The 24,640-nt window shown below is 45.5% G+C and overlaps 1 protein-coding gene across 1 annotated transcript in view; it reads left to right on the top strand.

Annotated features, from left to right (window-relative positions):
- LOC137368344 (apolipoprotein L3-like) overlaps positions 1–24,640 on the top strand; it is a 72,329-nt gene that overhangs the window by 26,665 nt on the left and 21,024 nt on the right. Inside the window, exons 2-3 of the mRNA XM_068028719.1 lie at positions 11,097–11,141; positions 11,541–11,568. The gene's annotated coding sequence lies outside the window, so the exon portion shown is untranslated. The remainder of the gene's footprint in view (positions 1–11,096; positions 11,142–11,540; positions 11,569–24,640) is intronic.

The raw sequence follows: 24,640 nt of genomic DNA, 5'->3' as shown, positions 1-24,640 counted from the left end.
GACTATGACCCCTGGTTCTGGACTCTCCCACCATCGGGAACATCCTTCCTGCATCTACCTTGCCAAGTCCTGTTAGAATTTTATAGGTTTCTATGAGATCCCCCCTCTGAACTCCAGCAAATATAATCCTAACTGACTCAATCTCTCCTCATACGTCAGTCCCACCATCCAGGAATCAGTCTGCTGAACCTCCGCTGCACTCCCTCTATAGCAAGAACATCCTTCCTCAGATAAGGAGACCAAAACTGTACACAATATTCCAGGTGTGGCCTCACCAAGGTCCTGTACAATTGCAGCAAGACATCCCTGCTCCTGTACTCGAATCCTCTCGCTATAATGGCCAACATACCACTTGCCTTTTTTACCGCCTGTTGGACCTGCATGCTTACCTTCAGCGACTGGTGTACGAGAACACCCAGGTCTCGTTGCATATTCCCCTCTCTCAGTTTATAGCCATTCAGATAATAATCTGCCTTCCTGTTTTTGCTACTAAAGTGGATAACCTCACATTTATCCACATTATATTGAATCTGTCACGCATTAACCGACTCACTCAACTTGTCCAAATCACCCTGAAGCCTCTCTGCACTCACCTTGACTCACTCACAGGCCAGTTTTATGTCCTTATGTAGTACAGAGCAGAAACACAAGGAAGAGGGAGAAGCTGAGGATGGATGCCAGTATTGGGGGCAGGGGCGGGCGGTGTGATAGGAAAGGCCAGGGGTAAGACGGAAAGGCCAGCGGAGATTGGAAGTTTCCGGGAGTTATCAGAAGTGTCGGGGGAAGATCAACAACTGCAGCCATGGAGCACAGTGTGGAGAGGAAAGGATTAGAGAGACCTGGGGAGGTTTTTGGATCGTGGAGTTGAGGTTACAATCAGATCAGCCATGATCATATTGAATGGCGGAGCAGGCTCGAGGGGCCAAGTGGGCTACTCCTGCTCTTAATTCGTATGTTTGTATGTATCGTGGCTTGGAGGGGACATTGTGGCTCGGAGTGGGCAGGGTCTGATCGCAAGTGAACACGGGCAGACAGTGGTGACAGGGGCTGCTGTATCAGTCAATCCTGTCCACGCTCTGCTCAGTTGGGTACACCGCTCCCCACTGCAACCTCTCTCCAGTGCATTATTTCTGTTATGCATCCTCCCTCCGCTGCAATCTCTCTCCTGTTCACCCTCTTTTCTGTATGCCTCTTTTCTGCACAACCTCTCTGTTGGAGCCTTGTTACAGTGGGGAACCAAAAGTCAATTATTTTAACTACCCCACTGGCCCTCAAACAATCCATTATTGGGTTTTAAAATTCTCACCAGTGGCTCCGGTTATTTCGGGACACATTTTTTTCCAGAAAATGTGGTCTAAGTCCCAACAGTTTTGATCTGTCAACAAATGTTGCATCGCTCAAACTCTTAAGGCACTATCTGGTTTATGGAACTTTGTTGAAACTTTGTTGAAACTTTTACATTTATTCACATTTTATCTGTAATCTGAAAGGAAATTGTAGCCTGTTTCTGGTGAGGAAGACTATATTTTAGGCATTGGCTGAAATGTTTCTACATACTTTTAATATTGCAGTTTCAGTTTCACAGTATATATTGTGTAGATATATAAATGCAGTGCTAAGTCTCCCAGGTCTGTGCAGAGTGCATAAAGGCTGCTGCAAGCTCTTCAACAGCAGAACAGGTTAGTACAAGATATCAGGAGGGAAATGATAGTTTGTAGTTATGGTCTAGTTCTAGTCACTCAGTTAAAACAGAGGAAAACAAAGAATTGAAATCAATAAAAGAAAGAAAAACGGGAGTAAATATTTGTTAACCTGTAATAATTGTTCCTTTTCAGTGAGTTTGCAGACAAAGTGATATCAGAAAAAATAGTAACTCACTAGTTGCAATGTAACTATACTAAGCAGCAGAATAGGGCTGGATTTTGCTGTAAAAATAACAATGAGGTTAACAGTGTTCCAAGTTTTGGGTGGGAAACTTCGAAGTAACTATTTTCCAGTTTTCCTGCTGGTTTAAACTACAAGACACCTTTAATCTTTTTCTCCAGGTTTCCCACCCGACAACCAGCCTGATTCATTATTTCTAGATTAAGGATGCCATATAAATCCAACTTGTTGATTTTTATCATTTTTTTTCTTGAATGGATCCATGGGATATGACAGTGGGCAGGTCGAAAGTTAAACTAAAGGGAAAGGATGGAAGAAGGTTTGAACTGTGGGCTGTGAGAGTGGATAGAAGCAATGTTAAAGAAGGGGATCTCAAGGAGAGTAAAGGAGAGGGGTGTAAGCACAGAATAAAGACTGGGAGGATTATAGAAAACAGCAAATGGAACCCATGAAAATAATAATGTGAAGAGTTAGTATGAAAAAACATGCCGATGTTTTCAAGGCCAATCATACAGGTTATTCTAAATACTTTCGGAAAAAGAATGTTAAAGAAGGAGTGGATCCATTACAAGAAGATCTAATTGTGTTCATAATAGATGATAACAAATTTGGCTAAGTGCTTAATGAAGCGTCTTCATATGGAGAAGGAGGGTTTAAGACAGCTGGACAGTGAGGGAGGGGACAACACTAGAACAATAGGGAAAGCGGGTCCAAACCAGTGCTACAGGGAAGACCAGGATCTGTGAAAGAATTTATTACAAACAAAAGTATTGTCATGGAAAATAGAATAAGTTTGAATCCAATTTCCCACTCTCTCCTGGATAGGAGTGTTTTACTCTTTTTGACCAGCCTGCCATGTGGGGCCTTGTCAAAAACCTTGCTAAAATTGTAGACCAGATCCACCACACTTCCCTCATCAACCCTACTTTTCACCTCCTTAAAAAACCCAATCAAGTTAGTCAGACATGACCTTCCCTTAACACTGACTTTCCTTGATTAATCTATACATTTCTGAATGATGTTTCATACTGAGCCTCAGAATTGATTCTCATTACATAATATTACCATGTAAAAGCTTTGTTGTTAATAATCATGACAACATTTTACATTATCTTGATTCTGAATTAAATTTACACAAATATACTGTGAAACTGAAAGCACAGAATTTCCAATAAGTGGACACATTTCAGCGAACAGAATTCTTAGCTATCACACAGACTGCAATTTCCTTTCAGATAACAGATATAAAATGTGATTCAAAATGAAAGTGGAAGTGTAAACAAATTTTCAACAAAAATTCTCCAATGTCTCCTAAGGATATTAATTACAACAGTTTTTTTTCACAAAAACAAACTCCTTGGTTTGATTTTGATGGATACGACAACATATCCTGGCAGATCAATATAGCTTGGACCCAGTGACTTAGACTGAATTTACTGCAACAGAATATGGTTTCAGCCAAATAATACTGGAGCCACTGGCAAGAATTTTAAACCCCAAGAATGGACAGATTGAGGGCGGGTGGGTGGTTAAAATAATTGACTTTTGGTTCTCGACTGTAACAAGGTTCCAATGTGCCTGCTGCCGTTTTAATGGAGGCGCGTTTAGATGCCTACGTGCAACCTACACACTAAAGTTGGGGCTTCAGTTAGTGCAGGCAGGCTGGTGTTCCAGTTCCTTCGGACAAAGGTCTAGCGAGAGGTCCTGTGTGAATATGGCTTTAATTAACTTTGGAGGCTTTCAAGCTGACAAGATCAGAATGGGAGGAGCGCAGGAAGTGTTTGGCAGCACATCAGGAGAGGGTGACAACTACCTTCACAGCAATGACAACGTGTTGTGGTGGGATCAGCACCTCCACAGCAGGAGGGTGCAGGGGAGAGAGGGATATCTGGCTCAGTAGAGCTCCAAGAGGATTGCCGAATGAGGATCCTCCACAGCTGGCCCTGTCATCAGTTCCTGCTGCCAATTACTTGTGATAGGACTCTGCCCACTTTGGGCAACATTCCATAAACCTCCCCAGGTCCTTCTGATCCCTCTCCTGTGCTCCATGATTGCGGCTGCCGATCACTCCCAAGTCTTCTGATCTACCACTGGCCTTTCCAATCCCCTCACCAGACTTTTACGTCCCTCCCTCGCCCATATTTGCACCCATCCCCAGGCTCTCCTTCTCTCTTGTGCTTCCACTGTCTTCGACAAGTGGTGATAAAACTGTCCTGTGAGTGAGTGAAGGCAAGGTATTCATCAATGGACTCAGTGTGTTTGGTGTGGGTGACTGAGACAGGGGTATAAGGATTGGGATGAGTGACGTTGGTGGATGGAAAATGGAGAGGTGATGAAGTGCATAGAAAGTGAAGGCTGGATGCTGCTCAGTGTTGGATGGGTGTGAGGAGTGATGTGATGGAGTACTCTTAAGAAGTCAGAGTGAGAGGAGGGGTGTGCACTCCAACTACACTATTATCTGCAACTGGACTTACCTTTTTTGACCTGGTTAAGACATTAAAGGACTTCCCATACTGGATTCAGGTACTGAGGATAATATTCTTGCTGCCAACCTCTTCAGCCATTTCTAACAATGTCTTATCCATGACTGCAGAAGATTTTTTTCTTCCTGAGGAAGATTACCTTCTTCATAATCCTGACTGCAGCCTTTGAGTCCATCTTGCACTATTGTCATCGCTATGTAAAACTTCCTGTTCCTCCAACATCCATCTTCAAATTTCCCCTTTAAGTGTTCAAACCTGCCCCTGGGCTATTATCATGGCCAATATGTTCTACAGCAAGTGCACATCTGGTCCTTTTTACTGCTTGTCTGCAGTCATTTCAAGTTGTTTTTCCTTACACTGGGTGATACCTGCTTCCAGTCTCTTACAGATAGCTTATGGGTCTGAAGGTAAGGCTTTCTACTGATATCTTTTGGGTAAAGCATTGTGTTGTGAGATGCCTACACGAGAAAAAGGGAAACATGGATTCACATGGGCTATGTAGGAGATGGTTTCTGTGCACAGTAGCAAGGGCAATAGTGCTGTGCTGCCATTGGGTGGTGAATGAGCTTGAAGGGCAAACAAGAAGTTGAAAACAACATTTACTTTGAGATGGAACAAAGACATCAAACCCTCTCTCAGCAACATCATTAATGATCTCCAGCACTATGACTTGTAAAGTGAATACCTCATGACAGTGTGAAATAATACTCTAAATGAAAGTCTATTGAGTCCATATATGACCTCATCCTTATGAGTTGATGTAGTGGAACTGGTTGCCTCGCCTTCCCCTGGGATAGCTTGTTAACCCCCTGAGATACCAGAGTGATGATCATCCAACTGTAAAGATGATAATTTTTCACTCTTGGAGCACCTTATTGGTAAATTCATGTTTCATGCTGTATTTGGACTAATTATCTTAAATATCACCTTTATTCTTAAGAAACCCATATATCTAAGTGACCCACGTAGCTCAGTATTAGGATCAGAGAATCATGGGATGGTTACAGCACAGAAGAAGGCCATTCGGCCTGTTGTTTCCAGGCTGACTCTCTCAAAGAGGGACTCAGCTAGTCCCACATCCCTGCTTTTTCTCCCCAGTCCTGCAATTTTTTTTTCTCTTCAGATAATTACCCAATTTCTTTTAGAAAAACCACAATTGAATCTGCCTCCACCGGACTCTCAGGCAGAGCATTCCAGATCCTAACTACTCACTGCATAAAAATATTCTTTTGATAACTAATTTGGCAAAGTGCCTAATGAAACGTCTTCATAATGGAGAAGGAGGGTATAAGACAGCTGGACGTTGAGGGAGGGGGCAACACTGGAACGATAAGGAAAGAGGGTCCAAACCAGTGCTACAGGGAAGACCCGGATCTGTCAAAGAATTTATTACAAATAAAAGTATTGTCATGGAAAATGGAATGAGTTTGAAGCCAGTCAAATGTTCGGGCACAGCTGCTTCCCCTCAAATATAGTAAAAAGAAAGGACTGATTTTACTCTCTAATTGTAAGAGTTTTAGAAAGAACAAATGACTAGGAAAATATCTCATGCGAATGTACATGTGGCTGAACAGGTCAGGTGCATTGCAGACTCATCTTTACAGTACACAGTAAATGGTGCAGCAGTCATTTAACAAACATTCTACAGTGTATTGAATTTCTTTCCGATCTGCCAGCTTCTGGAGTCTGTTTAAAACGACTCGAGCGAAGACTTTCTCCACTGTGCTGAGCAGCAGATTCCACGGTAGTTGTTGCAGTCACTGCGGTCACCCTTGTTCATATAGAGGGTGACGATATCACAATATCAAATATTACTGAGAGATTTAACACCTATTTAGAATCATAGAGTCGTACAGCATAGAAACAGGCCCTTCGATCCACCGCGTCCATGCCGACCATAATACCTATCTGTACTGATCCCAGCTGCCTGCATTAATTCCATATCCCTCTATGCCTCGCTCATTCAAGTACCTGTCCAGATGCCTCTTAAATGTCGCTACTGTTCCTGCCTACACTACCTCCTCTAGCAGCTCATTCCAGATACCCATGATTCTTTGTACGAAACGTTTACCCCTTTGATCCCCTTTAAACCTCCTCCCTCTCACCTTAAATCTATGCCCTCTAGTTTTAGTCACCCTTACCATGGGAAACAGACTCTGGCTATCTACCCTATCTATGCCTCTCATAATTTTATATACCTCTATCATGTCCCCTCTCAGCCTCCTTCGCTCCAGGGAAAACAGACCCATCTTATCCAATCTCTCTTTGTAACTCAAGCCCTCCAAACCAGGCAACATCCTTGTGAATCTTTTCTGAACCCTCTCCAGCTTAGTCACATCTTTCCTGTAGTGCGGCGACCAGAACTGCACACAGTACTCCAAGTGCGGCCTAACCAACGTTATGTACAACTGTAACATGACGTCCCAACTCTTGTACTCACTGCCTCGGCCGATGAAGGCAAGCGTGCCATACGCCTTCTTCACCACCCTGTCTACCTGTGTTGCCACTTTCAGGGAACTATGTACTTGCACCCCAAGGTCTCTCTGCTCAAGAACACTCCCCAGGGCCCTGCCATTCACTGTATATGTCCTGCTTTGGTTTAACTTCCCAAAATGCATCACTTTGCACTTGTCTGTGTTAAATTCCATTTACCAATCCCCTGCCCACTTTCCCAGTTGATCTATATCCTGTTGTAACCTTAGATAACCTTCTTCACTGTCCACTATACCACCAATTTTGGTGTCATCTGCAAACTTACTAATCATGCCCTCCACATTCACATCCAAGTCATTAATATATATGACAAACAACAGAGGGCCCAGCACCAATCCCTGCGGCACACCACTGGTCACCGGCCTCCAATCTGAAAAACAACCCTCCACTACCACCCTCTGCCTCCTATCACCAAGCCAATTTTGTATCCAATTGGTAAGCTCACCCCGGATCCCATGTGTTCGAACCTTCTGGACCTGCCTACCATGCGGGACCTTATCAACGGCCTTGCTAAAGTCCAAGTAGACAACGTCCATCGCCCTGCCCTCATCAATCCTCTTGGTCACCTCCTCGAAAAACCCAATCAAATTCGTGAGACATGAATTCCCACGCACAAAGCCATGCTGACTATCCCTAATCAGACCATGCCTTTCCAAATGCATATAAATCCTGTCTCTCAGAATCCCTTCCAATAACTTTCCCACCACTGATGTAAGGCTCACTGGCCTGTAGTTCCCTGGCTTATCCCTGCTGCCCTTCTTAAATAAAGGCACAACATTAGCTATCCTCCAGTCTTCCGGTACCTCACCCGTGGCTAACGATGATACAAAAATCTCTGCCAGGGCCCCAGCAATCTCCTCCCTTGCTTCCCATAACAAACAAGGATACATCTGGTCAGGCCCTAGGGATTTATCCACCTTAATGAGCTTCAAAACCTCCAACACCTCCTCCTTTGTAATGTTGATATGCTCCAGGATATCGCTGTTCCCTCCATTGAACTCACTAGCTTTCATGACCACCTGCACCGTTAATACGGACTCAAAATATTCATTTAAGACCTCGCCCATTTCGCGTGGCTCCACACATAGATTACCACACTGATCCTGAAGGGGCCCTACTCTCTCCCTAGCTACCCTTTTACTCTTAATATACTTATAGAATCTTTTAGAATTCTCCTTTATCTTATCTGCCAGGGAAATCTCATGGCCCCTTTTTGCCCTCCTAATTTCCTTCTTAAGTGTAGTCCTACATCCCCTATACTCCTCGAGGGACTCGCTTGATCCCAGCTGCTTATACCTGACATATGCCTCCTTCTTTGTCCTGACCAGACCCTCAATATCCCTCGTCAACCAATGTTCCCTAAACTTGCCAGCCTTGCCCTTCCATCTAACAGGAACATGCTGGCCCTGAACCCTTCCTATCTCACTTTTAAAAACCTCCCACTTGCCAGACGTCCCTTTACCTGTAAACAGCCTCTCCCATTCAACTTTTGAGAGTTCCTGTCTGATGCCATTGAAATTAGCCTTCCCCAATTTAGGACTTCAACCTGAGGACCAGTCCTATCCTTTTCCATAACTATCTTCAAGCTAATCGAGTTCTGGTCACTGTGCTCCCCCACTGACACATCAACCACCTGCCCATCCATTTCCTAAGAGGAGGTCGAGTGTAGCCCCTTCTCAAGTAGGGCCATCCACATACTCAGAAAACTATCCTGGACACACTTAACAAATTCTTCCCCATCTGATCCCTTAGCACTAAGGCAGTCCCAGTCAATATTAGAGATGTTAAAATCACCTACTATTACAACCCTATAATTCCTACACCTGTCTGTGATTTCCCTACATATATGCTCCTCCATTTCCCTCTGACTTTCTAGGGGGGCCTATCGTAAAATCCCATCAAAGTGATCACCCCTTTCTTATTTCTAAGTTCTACCCATATGGCCTAGCTGGACATTCCTCCCGGGATATCCTCTCTAAGTACTGCCGTGATGTCCTCCGTAATCAATCGTGCAACTCCCCCTCCTCTCTTACCTCCACCTCGGTAATGCCGGAAGCATCGGTACCCCGGAACATTGAGCTGCCAGTCCTGTCCATCCCTAAACCACGTTTCCTTAATAGCTATAATATCACAATCCCATGTACCGATCCATGCCCTGAGTTCATCTGCCTTACCTGTAAGGCTTCTTGCATTAAAGTAAATGCAGTTTAGCCTACCAGACCTTCCACGCTCCCTGTCCTGCCCCTGCCCGGCCTGCCTACTGGACTTGCTTGCTTTAACCTCTACATTTGCCTCAACTATCTCATCGGAGAGACTACTACTTTGGGTCCCACCCCCCTGCAAGACTAGTTTAAACCCTCCCGAGTAGTACTAGCAAACCTCCCCGCAAGGATATTGGTCCCCCTCCAGTTCAGATGCAACCTGTCCTTCTTTTACAGTTCACCTCTGCACCAGAAGAGATCCCAATGATCCAAGTAGCTGAAGCCCTCCCGCCTACACCAGCTCTTCAGCCACGCATTCGTTTGCCTTATGCTGCTATTCCTACCCTCACTAGCACGTGGCACAGGGAGTAATCCTGAGATTACAACCCTAGAGGTCCTGCTTTTTAATCTTCTGTCTAACTCCCTATATTAACTTTGCAGAACCTAATCTCTCTTCCTGTCTATGTCGTTAGTACCAATATTTACCACGAACTCTGGCTGCTCATCCTCCCCTTTCAGAATGTCCTGTAGCCGCTCCACAACATCCTTGACCCTAGCACCAGGGAGGCAACATACCATCCTGGAGTCTCGTTTGCAGCCACAGAAACGCCTATCTGCACCCCTTATGATAGAATTCCCTCTCACAATAGCTCTTCCACCCCTTTTCCTCCCCTGCTGTGCAGCAGAGCCCTCTGTGGTGCCACGGACCTGGCTGTTGCTGCTTTCCCCTGGAAGGTAATTTCGCCCCCTGCCCCCCAACAGTATCCAAAGTGGTATATCTGTTTGAGAGAGGGATGGCCACAGGGGACTCCTGCACTACTTGCCTGCGCCTACTACTCCATCTGATGGTCACCCATCCCTTTTCTGCCTCTCTAAACGTGCTATCCATGATGTCCTCAGCATTGTGGATGCTCCACAGTGAGTCTACATGCAGCTCCAGCTCCATAATGCGGGTAGCCAGTAGCTGCAGATCGATACACATCCTGCGCACATGCTCATCAGGGATGCTTCCAGCTGGAAGCGTCCCTGATTTCCCACATAGCGCAGGAGGAGCATATCACGGGGCTGAGCTCTCCTGCCGTGACTTACCCTTAGATTAATTAGTTACTCCCTGAATTTAAAAATACAAATTACACTTGGGGCCTTGTTCTACCCATTACAATCTAAAGTCCTTAATGAGCTAAACTGAATTTAAAAAAAACACTTCAGTAGTGCTCACCTTATCACCAGAGGTTTTTTTCAACAAACAAAAAACTTCCCTTTTTTTTCTTACCTGAGATACTTACCCAGCTATTTAGAGCTATACCCTAACAACAGTGACTCCCCAACCAATCACCTTGCAGCTCTCCTGTGATGTCACTTTTGGCTTTTTTTTTCAAAACTCAGGCACGCTGCCGCTGCAGTTTTAAACTCTGCCAGTCTCACTCAGTCTCGCTCCTTTCCGCTGCCGCTACATTTTTAAACTCTGCTGGTCTCGCTTAGTCTCGCTCCTTCCCGCTGCCGCTGCATTTTTAAACTCTGCCGGTCTCACTCAGTCTCGCTCCTTCCCGCTGCCGCTGTATTTTTAAACTCTGCTGGTCTCGCTCAGTCTCGCTCCTTCCCGCTGCCGCTGCATTTTTATACTCTGCTGGTCTTGCTCAATTTTCTAACATAGAATCCAAAAGTTAACTTTGCTAATGTTACAGCAAAACTATTTTAGAAAATGCAGAATAGCCATCAAAATTTAAGGTAAATTTGTACCTTAAATCCCCGAATAATGCAAAGGATGAGAAGTGTTGTTGAGGATTCAACACTCCTAAGTGTTTGCTTCATAAAATTGTATTTTTATACTATTTCTAAGGTGTCATATGACTGTTGCATTAGATGTGACCTTCCTGTGTTCCCTTTTAAAATCTATTTAATTTAATATTTTACTGAAATTTGAAGTTTGTGAATTTTTATCTGGTCACAATGCTTATAATTGTGTTTACTTGACCTCTTGTTCCTGAGAGTACATTCCATTTATTGTTAATTACCCTTTCCATGCTCCCCACAGCAACCTCCGGAGCTGACTTTTCTGAACAACAACCCCATAAACCAAGTAAGTTTTATTGCTACCTCTTACTGAGTTCACACAGGATATTTCAATGTTTGTGTTTATCTCCCAAGCCCCTGATAACAGCAATTCTATTCTAACAGCGACCTTGAAATGTTTAACTCTGCCATCTTAAAGGGGAACTTCAGTGAGCTCTGAAAAGTAACCATTTATTCAATCTTTAACACTAAAGGCATAATACACTAAATATTTCCAAATTCTACTTAATCAAGCCTATTAGACCTATATTCATTCGCAGTTCCTGTGCTGTAAATTGTGTGTAAATGTATGTAAAATAGACATCAGACTGACACTCTAACTCTCCTGCGGTGATGTAGAAAAATCTATGTCTGGCAGATGCATTTTTCCAGTATTAATACTGTTTTTGTTTAATTCCTTTACCAGGTGAAGAATCAGACACAGAGATGCTCAGGTATATACAGGTTTATGTAGCAGTTATGTGAGTTTGTTTTTCTAAGTTATAAATGAATTATTCATCTTTTCTTTTATCAAACTCTCTAATATGTTGAAGTTACAGCATAGCAACAGGCCATTCAGCCCGATCACTCCTTGTCAGCCTTTACCCTCAATGCAAGCAAACATTCCAGTCACATTTACCTACCCTTTCTCTATTTTTATCGCTCACCTTATTTTATCCTTTCCATATCTTCCCCTAGTTTACAGAGCTGGAGTGCAGAGTCTGTTTCCACCTCCACAAACGTTTCTATAGGATGTCTTCATTATCTCATCTGGATACACACTACAGTAGTGCAGGAAGGGACTTCCATCCCTGCTCCCCATTCAGTGAAGCTATGATGTTAGTTGGGATGATATTTACTCAGAGTTCTTGATGCTGGAATTCAATTTTATGGCATTGCAGCCATCAAGCCATCCAACAACTTTTTAATGCAATCATTCTGGTGAATTAGTTCAACTGTGTTTAATAATCATCTTACACAGGCTAACCTCACTGAGAATCAACAATTAGTCTGCCAATAGAGAAATACAGCAGTTAAGCAAAAGTAAAGAGGAATGGCATTTGTCCTAGCTATGTTGAAACAGCCAGAAATAATCGACAGTCTTTACCATACATGCACCTTAATGATTGACAATCTAAGTTGCTAATTAACTTAAGTACAGTAAAGATTCCAACACCAATTCCCAGGCCACCTGTTACAACCAGGTGAGCAATGTCTAGGGATTTTTGGCTGTATTGACCTGGTCTTATTGTAACAGGGTTTAATTTTTTAAACACACTGTGTTTTGAACTCCCTTTTGGTGAATCCTTGTTTACAACTCTCCAATTATAAGGCAAAGAAATGAGCACAAACAGGTTTACTTTGGTTTAAAGCAGAAAAAGGAAATTTATTAAACCTTAAACTTACTCTCTAATACAGTTCACATTGAAGGATATACAACGCGTCCATGCTAGCATGCACACGTGATATAAGCATACAAATAGGGATAGAAAAGACAGAGGAAATGATAAGTAGAACAGTTTGAGGCAAGGTCTTGTTACGGTTTCTCGAGCTCGCTGTAGTCTTGATTGAAGATATGGTCTGATGCTTCGTTTGGGCCCAATAACCTTCCAAAAACCTTGTTCACATAGGAAACCTTTTTTCTCTTCCTGAGTTTACGGATCTTCAATGGTTTTAGTTCCCTGAGAGATGAACAGGGAGACAGACAAGAGACAGGCAGGCAGAAGGAATGTTCTCAGTCCCAGGAGAGGTCTTTACTCCATGAGGACATGGCTTGTCTCTCTGGCAATTCCTTTGTTGGGAGTTTAAAATTCAAAAAGCTCCCAGGGTGCTCAGCAGGTTAATCATGTCATTAGCTCCTTATATGGAACAGTCTCTTCAACATTCTTGGTTGGAATTTCCAGTCTAAAAGCTCCAGCCAGAATTGGTTTGACCACTTCTGTGGATTGGAAAAGCAACTCCTGGATCCCATCGTTTCAACATTGTCTGTTAGCATGCAGATGTCTTTCCGGTCAGGACTTGCATTTTTTAAGTTTTAATGTTCATGTGGCAAAATTAATGTGTGCCTCAGTCTTGGCAGGTGGGGTTTGTCTGACACCACCTCACTCAACGCTTCCCACTGCAGTCAGTTGAATGAAGGGGTACAAATAAAAGTTCAGATACACTCATTACATAGACCAGCTGTAGCTCCTTTCCTGATGCTCATGACCCAGCCTACGGCAGTCATATCCAGAGCTTCACACTCTGCCTGTGAAGGTAATGATGCTGGGGACTCTTCCACACATTGGGCTGGATCTTGTGCAGGAGGCGGGACTCCTGGCGTCAGGGTGAACCCCGCCTCTGCACCTTTTCAGCCCCTCCAAGTGATCCTCTTGTCTTTTGGGGGCAAAGATTAAGAAGGTGGGATCCCCGTCTCTTTAAACACTTTATAGGGATGGGAATCCCACTCAAGAGCTGCCGACCAATCACAGGGCCAGCAGCTCTGCAGTACTAGCAACACCACAGGGAGCAATGGCCACTGCCAGTCCTGCAGAGGCTGCGGACCCAGGCCCAGTGCTAGAACCCCGGTGAAAAGGTGAAGCGGGACCAGGCCGGAATACCCCTTTGAGGGGGGTGGGAGAATGGGCATTCATTCTAGGTGAAGGGGTAATCCCAGGGGATTCAGTAGTTCCCAAGGGGTGGGGGGGCATTGGCCAAAATTGCCCACAAAGGAGTCACCGCCCCCCTCTCAAGCCCACAGTAAAGGTGCCTTATTCTCCACGGTGTCCTGCGCTGGCAGCCGAGGCACCTCTGCTGCGAGGAAGATCCCAGCGGCAGTGGGAAGAGGCCCTTAAGTGACCGTTAATAGGTTACTTGAAGGCCTCAATTGGCCTCTCTGCAGGAAGACTTATGTCATCGATCCCGTCCCTGGGATGATCGGGTCTGGCAATCCTGTCACCTGGTTCCGTGGTGGCTGCTGTGACTCCGATTCTCCAGCCTCCTCACCACCACGGAACCCGCCGTCAGGACAAGCAAAAGATCTGGACGATTATTTTTCCCTGCTTGACATTATACATGGTCCTGTCCAGCATGGAAAGAGAGTGAGAGTTAGTATGTGTTGAGAAGGGGCTGTTCATATTGTGGATGTGGTGAAAGGTGAAGACGCAGAATGGGATAATGATGGGAGGTGATAAATGTACAGATTAATCCACAAAAAGCAGGACAAATCCAACCGGGCCAATTACTGTCCTATCAGTCTACTTTCAATCATCAGCAAGTGATGGAAGGGGTTGTCAACAGTGCAATAGCAGCACTTGCTCAGCAATAACCTGCCCACTGACACTCAGTTTGGGTTCTGCCAGGGTCACTCAGCTCCTGACATCATTACACCTTGGTGAGGTGAGGGTGATTGCGTTGGATATCAAGGCAACTTTTGACCAGGTGTGGCCTCATGGAGCCTGAGCTAAACCTATATCAATGGGAATCAGGGGAAACTCTCCACTGGTTGGAGTCATACTTAGCACAAAGGAAGATGGTTGTGGTTGTTAAGGTCAGTCATCTCAGTCCCAGGAAATCACTGCAGGAGTTCCTCAGGGTAGTGTCCTAGGCCCAACTATTTTCAACTGCTTCATCAATGATCTTCCCTCCATCATAAGGTCAGAAGTGGGAATGTTCGCTGATGATTGTGCAATGTTCAGCACCATTAATGACTCCTCAGATACTGAAACAGCCCGTATCCAGATGCAGCAAGACCTGGACAACATTCATGCTGGAGCTGATGAGTGACAAGTAATATTTTTAAAATTCATTCATGGGATGTGGGCGTCACTGGCTGTGCCAGCATTTATTGCCCATCCCTAATTGCCTTGAGAAGGTGGTGGTGAGCTGCCTTCTTGAACCGCTGCAGTCCATATGAGGTAGGTACACCCACAGTGCTGTTAGGAAGGGAGTTCCAGGATTTTGACCCAGCGACAGTGAAGGAACGACGATATAGTTTCAAGTCAGGAGGATGTGTGACTTGGAGGGGAACTTGCAGGTGGTGATGTTCCCATGCATCTGCTGCTCTTGTCCTTCAAGGTGGTAGAGCTCGCCGGTTTGGAAGGTGTTGTCTAAGGACCCTTGATGCATTGCTGCAGTGCATCTTGTAGATGGTACACACTGTGCGACGGTGGTGGAGGGAGTGAATGTTTGTGGATGGTGTGCCAACCAAGCAGGCAGCTTTGTTCTGGATGGTGTCGAGCTTCTTGAGTTTTGTTGGAGGTGCACCCATTCAGGCAAGTGGAGAGTATTCCATCACACTCCTGACTTGTGCCTTGTAGATGGTGGACAGCCTTTGGGAGTCAGGAGGTGAGTTACTCGCTTCAGGATTCCTAGCCTCTGACCTGTTCTTGCAGCAGCCACGATATTTAATGACTACTTCAGTTCAGTTTCTGGTCAATGGTAGCCCCTAAGATGTTGATAGTGGGGGATTCAGTGACGGTAATGCCATTGAATGTCAAGGGGAGATGGTTAGATTCTCTCTTGTTGGAGCTGGTCATTGCCTGGCACTTGTGTGGTGCGAATGTTACTTGCTACTTATCAGCCCAAGCCTGGATATTGTCCAGGTCTTGCTGCATTTCTACACGGACTGCTTCAGTGTTTGAGGAGTCACGAATGGTGCTGAACATTGTGCAATCATCAGCGATCATCCCCATTTCTGACCTTATGATTGAAGGAAGGTCATTGATGAAACAGCTGAAGATGGTTGGGCCGAGGACACTACCCTGAGGAACTCCTGCAGTGATGTCCTGGAGCTCAGATGATTGACCTCCAACAACCACAGCCATTTTCCTTTGCACTATGTATGACTCCAACCAGCAGGTTATTGTTAAGCAAGTGGCGCTTGATGGCACTGTTGATGACACCTTCCATCACTTTACTGATGATTGAGAGTAGGCTGATGGGGCAGTAATTGGTTGGGTTGGACATGTCCTGCTTTTTGTGTACAGGACATACCTGGGCAATTTTCCACATTGCCGGGTAGATGCCAGTGTTGTAGCTGTACTGGAACAGCTTGGCTAGGGGCACGGCAAATTCTGGAGCACAGGTCTTCAGTACTCGGAGGGCGGAGTTCCAGACCGTTAAGTATAAGAAACTTACCTCAGGGATTCTCGGAGCAGACTCGGAGGGCGGAGTTGTAGAGCGGTGAGTATACAGAGTAAGTTACCTCGGGTGGGGAAAAAAACTGAAAAAGTGACGTCACAGGAAAGCTGTGACCTGATTGGCTGGTAGGGAATCTGGACCGAATTTGAAAATAAAACTGATAAAAAATTGATTAAAACACTAATTAACTAATTAATAAGTAGAGTAACTAAGCCAGAGGGAGGAGATTACTGTATTTAGTTAGCATTTGGTATTTATTGCAGAAATCTAGCACTAGGGACCATACAGTTAAGTGTATAACAATATAGTAAGGATTTAATAAGTGTTTATTTATTTTATATTAATTAACTAATTAGTGCTAGAAATGACAGTTAGAGGGGTGACGTGCTTCACCTGTGAGATGTGGGAGGTCCGTGACGCTTCCAGCGTTCCGGGCCACCACATCTGCAGGAAGTGTACCCAGTTGCAGCTCCTCACAGACCGCATGGATCGGTTGGAGCGGCAACTGGATGCACTTAGGAGCATGCAAGTGGCAGAAAGTGTCATAGACAGGAGTTTTAGAGAAGTGGTTACACCCAAGGTGCAGGCAGATAGATGGGTGACCGCTAGAAGGGGCAGGCAGTCAGTGCAGTAATCCCCTGTGGCTATCCCACTCTCTAACAAGTATACCGTTTTGGATACTGTTGGGGGGGATGGCCTATCAGGGGAAAACAGCAACAGCCAGTGCAGTGGCACCACGGCTGGCACTGTTGTTCAGCAGGGAGGGACAAAGCGCAGAAGAGCAATAGTTATCGGGGACTCTATAGTCAGGGGCACAGATAGGCACTTCTGTGGACGTGAAAGAGAATCCAGGATGGTATATTTACCGATTAGGCACACTACAGCCTGCCAGACTGAACATTGAGTTCAATAATTTCAGAGCATGACAGCCCCCCATTTTACTTTCATTTTTAGTCATTTTTTTCTTCCTTTTTTTTACATTCTTTTTTACATTTTTTACAATTTTTTTTTTTTGCATTTATTTCATTTCATCTTAGTCTGTTCAGTTTGCTTACCCACTGTTTTTTTCAGGTTTGCACTTGCTGCTGTTCAATATTCAGTATATTAACACCTAATCTGTACTAATGCTTTGTCTTTCAACACACCATTAACATATTGTTTGCCTTTGTTTCGTGACCTTTTGGTCAGCTATGTGGCCTGGTCCAATCTAGACCTCCTTTGTTATCTCTTGCCCCACCTCCACCTCACTTGCTTATAACCTGTGACTTTTCTAATATTTGTCAGTTCCGAAGAAGGGTCACTGACCCGAAACGTTAACTCTGCTTCTCTTTCCACAGATGCTGCCAGACCTGCTGAGTGGTTCCAGCATTTCTTGTTTTTATTTCAGATTTCCAGCATCCGCAGTATTTTGCTTTTATTATATGGTATGTTGCCTCCCTGGTGCCAAGGGTCAAGGATGTCTCTGCACGGACAGGGGGCATTCTGAAGGGGGAGGGTGAACAGCCAGAGGTTGTGGTTCACATCGGTACCAATGACATAGGCAGGAAGAGTGATGAGGTCCTGCAGAGGGAGTTTAGGGAAGTTGGAGGTAAAAATGTATTTATTGAACTTTATTAATGCTGATGTTATTTGTGTGTCCTAACAAGGGGTGTAACTTGCAGATTGTGCAGAAGGTTTAATCTGAATGTTATGCACTGCTGATAGGGACCCATGTAATATTAGTTATTGCCTGAAAGGAAGTACCTGAGGTGAGCCAGTCACAAAAGCTGGAGGTATTACCTGTGGTCAAAGCATTTGTTCTGCTGTTCAACAATGGGAATTGTTCACTCTGGAGGTGGATCATCAGATGAGGAGGACAATGATTCAATGAGTGACAGAAGTACAAATGGTCGGGAGAACGTACAGCAAGCTGCACCAGTGCATCCTTGTGCTGCTGGAGGGACAGTAGTTTGCAGAGTCTCCCAGGAGTGACCAAATGTCAAGAGATGTGCCGACCGAGTAGAAGGGCATACCGAACCCGTCTGAACTACCTACAGCTGTCAGAACTCCAGTGCAGAAGAAGACTGCAGCTGTCATGGGAGACGGTCACACCTCTTTGTGAGATGCTGGCATTGGATGTTGCATCAAACTGTCTCGGTGGCCATCCAATGCCAGTCGCTCTAGAGGTCACAGTAGCTCTTAACCTCTATGCATCTGGCTCCTTCCAAGCCTCAGCTGCAAACTTGTGCAGTGTCTCACAATCGACAGCGCACCATTGCATAAAGGTTGTGACTGATGCATTGTTTCAACGCGCTAACCATTTCATCACGTTCAAGACGGACAACACCAGTCAGGCTGAGAGAGCCAGAGGCTTCAACATTATATCCGGCTTCCCAATGGTACAGGGCGTGATAGACTGTACTCATGTGGCCCTTTTTGCACCAGCTGGACAGTCGGGGGCATTCATGAACTGCAAGGGATTCCATTCAATGACCGTTCAGATCCTCTGTGATCATCGGAAGCGAATCATGCAGGTGTGTGCACGTTATCCTGGTAGTTGTCATGATTCTTTCATTCTCCACAACTCACAGATACCTGCAATTTTCTTTCCTCCACACAGAATGGAGGGATGGATACTTGGCGACAGGTGTTATCCTCTGAAGACATGGCTCATGACACCAGTGAGGAACCCAAGGGGTGAGGCGGAGGAACGATACAACGGGAGCCATGCGGCCACCAGAGTGACAATCGAGCAAAGTGTAGGCCTCCTAAAGATGAGATTTAGGTGCCTTGACCACTCTGGTGGATCACTGCAGTACGCACCGTCGAGGGTTTCCAGAATCATTGTCGTCTGCTGTGCCTTGTATAACCTGACGATTGAACATGGAGATGCCCTAGATGATGATCAATGTCAACGCGATGTGTCATCAGATGATGACGACGTTTCTAATGAGGAAGATGGGCCTCAGTCTAATGATGATCATGGAGAGGAAACTGAATGTGACTTGGCTCTAACTGCTAGAGAAACAAGGGAATTTCTAATAGGAATGCATTTCAGTTGAAATTATATAAATCTTCACACATTTCAAACTGCTTAATGACATTAATCATTGTGAGGATCTGACAGTGCAAAATCTCTAACCTTTAGGGGGCGAGACAAAGCGAATAACCAATCCATCACATCATGAGGGACGCGACCCAAGTGTGTGGCCTCACATTTGAGACAACTTGCGTTGACCAACTATGTAATATCTGACTTCAGGAATGACATGTCCAATAGTAAAATCTCCAATTTAATCAAACACTATTATTTAACAAATCAAATAAATGTATTTCAAGTCACCCAGTGAAATTAAAGTGTTTTTTTAATCTGTTTACGTGTGCTCATTCGTGTGCATGATCCCTCACCACCAGACTTACCAGAGGCAGGTGGCTGATCTTGTTGCTGCCCTGCTTTTGATGACTTGGGCGGACGTCCTCTGCACGCTCATGGCCGTGAAGGCCCTGGCATCTCAGGGTTCTCATGACAAATATCATGAGCACCCTCTATCACCCCAGGATTTAGCGGTTCACATGTCCCTGGCAGAGGGAGCAAGGAGCTGCAGGATGCATCAGAGACGCTGTGAGAGGAGCTCCCATATGCGATCTCCTGCCCCTGTGCCCTCGTGAGGCTCGGATGGTCCTCAATGGTGGCATTAGAGCAATGAGTGGCCTCAACCATGGGTGTCAGTTGCATCAGATTATGCTCTCTGATGCTCTGGTCCAGGGAGGCCACACTCGCTCTGAGGTCCCGAATTGCATGAAGAACTGGTCCCTCCACTGCAGCCGCCAGTCTTTCAATGGAGGAAGACAGATGTTCAAATGCCTGTGAGTTTGCTGAACTCATACTCTGGATGGATGTCTCCAGAGTATGAGTCATAGCGCGCAACATCTCAGGCAACTCCACCAGATTTCGATGGACCGCATTCTGCACCTGCAACTGCGCCCGACGAAAGGATGATCTCAGAGGCACGTCATCAGCTTGTGGCACTGCACTGGCATGGCATCCCACTCTCCTCCGAGTGTGTGATGCATCGGCCGATTCTGCCTCTGCTGTCTGGCCCGGCAACTGTGCTGTGTTCACACCAGTATGTGACATTGATTCCCCAGACACAGTCATCCCAACCGAAGTGTCAGTATCTACTGTGGTACTTGGTGCGTCACGATGATGTGACGGTGCACCCTGTGAGGTGCCCTCCTCCACCTCAAAGGTGGATGGTTGGGCAACGGTAATGCTTCCTGGCACATGCTGGGTTTCACCTGTTGGGAAAAACATTGTGATCAGTTTCATCATCAATCCAGACTTAAGCACAAGTTTGTGCCTCCAGCATGGTTACATCTGGGTGATGTTACAATTGAGGGCAACATTCAGTGCATTTGACATCCACCAAATCATTGGCACAGTAGTGCAGCCTCACCACTCCCCCTCCATAATGAAGTGTTACACCACATTCTGGATCACTCACTCTCATGGCCAGGTACACCGGCCTCGCCATCTGCCATGGTGTGTCCCCATTCCTCCCTTGCTACAATTAAGGCATCCTCCTCCATCCTGGTGAGGAATGCCTGGGTGGCCACGCTGCCACCAGTACGTGACCTCTCCCGGGCATTGTGTGCCCTTTTTTCCTAAATGAACAAAAATACTTATTTTATACATAGTCAATGGCATATGACGCTGTCACCCAAAGGGTTGATGTTGCATTTCACTGCTGTGACAGTGCTGGGCGCAACTTTAACACCACAGAATCAGCGTTCATCTCAGACTTGCCTATCATGCGTCCCATTTTAAGGCAGCAGCCAAGCATTGATCATACAGGGCTTCCACATTGCATCATGGGTACACAAAAAACCTCCCTTGGCACATAACCGATTAGATGGATGAGGAATGCCCCTTACCCGGGCAGAGCGAAGCAGGTCATTGAGGTGCTTGCGGCATTGTATCCACATATGCCTCACTACGCCTGGGCTTCATAAATAGAGCTATTGAGTACAAAAACAGTGGTGTGGTGTTGAATAAGAAGTTGTGAAGTCTTGCTTCAATTGCATAGAACTTTGGATAGACCACACCTGAAGTACTGTGGGCAGTTTTGGTTCCCTTATCTGAGGAAGGATATTATTGCTGTAGTGCAACGAAGGTTCACCAGACTTGTTCCCGGGATGGCGGGACTGTCCTATGAAAAGAGATTGGGGAAACTGGGCCTGTATTCTCTGGAGATTTGAAGAATGAGGTGATCTCATTGAAACCTACAAAATACTTCAAGGGATAGACAGGGTAGATGCAGCTAAGATGTTTTCCCTGGTTGGTGAGTCTAGAACCAGGGGACACAATTTCAAAAAAAGGGAAAGCCACTTAGGACTGAGATGAGGAGAAATTTCCTTACTCAGAGGGTTGTGTATCTTTGGAATTCTCTGCCCCAGAGGGTTATGGAAGCTCAGTCATTGACTATGTTTAAAGCAGAGATTGACAGATTTCTAAATACAAATGACATAAGGGGACATGAGGATAGTGTGGGAAAAAGGCATTGAAGTGAATGATCAGCCATGATCGTATTAAATGAAGGAGCTGGCTCGATGGGCTGAATGACCTATTCCTGCTCCTAGGTTCCTATGTTCCGATGTATCTGTGTAAAGCTCTGGTTCGCACGCAACTAGAGTATTGCATCTAGTCTTGGTCACCACACTTTGAGAAAGATGTGAGGGTCCTTGAGAGGGGCAGGGGAGATTTACCAGAATGGTTCCAGGAATAAGGGATTTTAGCTAAAAGGTTAGCTTGGAGAAGCTGGATTCGTTCTCTTTGAAGCAACGGAGATTGAGGGGAGATTTGATCGAGGTGTACAAGATTATGACCGGGTTATATAAGGTAGACAAAGAAAATCTGTTCCCAATAGTTGCTGATTCAAGGATGAACGGCATAAATTTAAGGTTTTGTGCAAGAGGTGTGGGGGTGTGGTGGGGGTGGTGGGCAGCGGGGGCGTTGGTGCAGTGGGTGGTAATGACCTGGAACTTGCTGCCTATCAGGGTAGTGGATGTGGAGACGATGAATAATTTCAAAAGGAAATTGGATGGGCACTTGAGGGAAATAAACCAACAGGACTTTGGGAAGAAAGCGGGGGAACGAGACTGATCGGATTGCTCTACAGAGAAGTGCCATGGACTTGAAGGGTCGAATGGCCTCCTTCTGTGTTGCAATGACTCTATGGGCTGGAATTTTTATGATGGAGGCAGGAAACAGGAACTGGGTCTGGTTTTGGGTCAGAAAACTGTCTTCTGTGGGAAACTGATTCAGATTGCAATTTTCAAATGGCTCAGCCTTTAATTGATGTGCAGACAGATTTCCTGTCCATTTCGTGCCAGAGAGATTGAAAATGGCAGTGGTTCAGAACAAGTGTGGACCTCGTGCAGACTCCCATGGCAGCCATCACTGAGGCAGCTGGTTGTCCTGAGGGAGAGATCTGCCTTCGACTGAACCAGAGGGAAGATGTCACAGGGGCGTTGGAGGGCTGGCACTCGTGGTAGGGCAGACCCTGACTTCATTGATGCCAACCTGGATCTAATACCGGAGGCCATGAGGGAGTGGAGGGAGGTCCTCTTCCTGGCAGGTGGCAGGGACACCTCGCTATTCAGTGTTATCTCCCTCCGATGCCTCGTCCTCCTTTTCTCTTGCCTCCTACTTCTCCCCTGATCAGTTGTCTCCTCCCAGGACCTCAGTGTCCTCAAGGTCCACACCTCTTTGAAGGGCCATGTTATGGAGAGCGCAGCAGGCCACCACAATGACAGAGACCCTTGTAGGAGGGTATTAGAGAGTGCCACCAAACTAGTCCAGGCACTGCAATCGCATCTTCACAAACCTGATGACCTGCTGAACAGGTGGCATTGTTTTTTTTGCCTCTGTGCCTCTGTCTGGGGCTCCCGGAGAGGGGTCAGTAGCCATCTCTTCACTTGTCCTCATGGATCCATCCATGCACTTTGGGGGATGGACTGAAGTACCGAGGCAATTAATTGGGGGCATGTGGGCTTCCCATTTTCTTCCTTCCAACGTCCTTTTAAAAATAGTTTCTCATTCCAGAGGTGGCAGGACCCAGTGCCAAATTCTGAGAATAAAATTATCAAACCGCATGCTCACCTACCTCTGCTCCCAACGGGCTTTCAAAATCCAGCCTATAGTTTACAAAAGCAAGGAAGTTATGGTGGCCTTTATAGAATCAATCATAGAATCAGCACATAAGGAGGCCATTCAGCCCATCATGTCCATGCCAACTCTCTGCAAGAGCAACTCACCTAGCCCCAGTCTCCCGTATTTTTCTCTATAGCTCTGCAATTTTTTTCTCTTCAGATAGTCATCCAGTTCTCTTTAGAGGTCTCGATTGAATCTCGTTCCACCACACTCTCGGGAGTGCATTCCAGATCCTAATCATTCGCTGCGTGACAATGTTTTTCCTCATGTTGCTGCTGCTTCTTTTGTGAATCACCTTAAGTTGGTGTCCTCTGGTTCTGGACTATTCAGCCAATGGGAACAGGTTCTCCCTATCTACTCTATCCAAACCCCTCATGATTTTGAACACCTTTATCAAATCTACTCTTCATCTCCTCTTCTCCAAGGAGAACAGACCCAGCTTGTTCAACCTAACCTCGTAACTGAAGTTCCTCATCCCTGGAACCATTCTCGTGAATCTTTTTTGCACCCTCACTAGTGCCTTAAGATCCTTCCGAACATGTGGTGCTCAGAACTAGTCACAATACTCCAGTTGAGGCTGAACCAGTTTTTTACAGGTTTATCATAACTTCCTTGTTTTTGAACTCTATACCCCTATTTATAAATCCCAGGATCCTGTATGCTTTATTAACTGCTTTCTCAACCTGCCCTGCAAACTTCAATGATTTTTGCACATATACCCCAGGTCCCTCTGTATCTTTAATTTATATTGCCTCTCCTCGTTGTTCCTACCAAAATGAATCACTTCACATTTTTTGCATTAAACTTAGCTGCCACCTGTTCACCCATTCCACCAGCTTGTCTATGTCATAGAGTCATAGAGTTATACAGCACAGAAACAGGCCCTTGTGTCTGTGCCGGCTATCAAGTACCTAACTATTCTAATCCCATTTTCCAGCATTTGGCCCATAGCCTTGCATGCGATGGCATTTCAAGTGCTCATCTAAATACCTCTTACATGATGTGAGGGTTCCTGCCTCTACCACCTCTTCAAGCGGTGTGTTCCAGATTCTAACCACCCTCTGGGTGAAATTTTGTTTTCCTCAAATCTCCTCTAAACCTCCTGCTCTGTACCTTAAATCTATGCTCCCTGGTTACTGACCCCCCGCTAAGGGAAAAAGTTTCTTCCTATCTATGCCTCTCATACTTTTTTATACCTCTATCAGGTCTCCCCT

The sequence above is a fragment of the Heterodontus francisci genome, chromosome 1, assembly GCF_036365525.1.
Source record: "Heterodontus francisci isolate sHetFra1 chromosome 1, sHetFra1.hap1, whole genome shotgun sequence".
NCBI lineage: Eukaryota > Metazoa > Chordata > Chondrichthyes > Heterodontiformes > Heterodontidae > Heterodontus > Heterodontus francisci.
The sequence above is the reverse complement of the archived record's forward strand: the minus strand, read 5'-3'. Positions and strand labels throughout refer to the sequence as shown.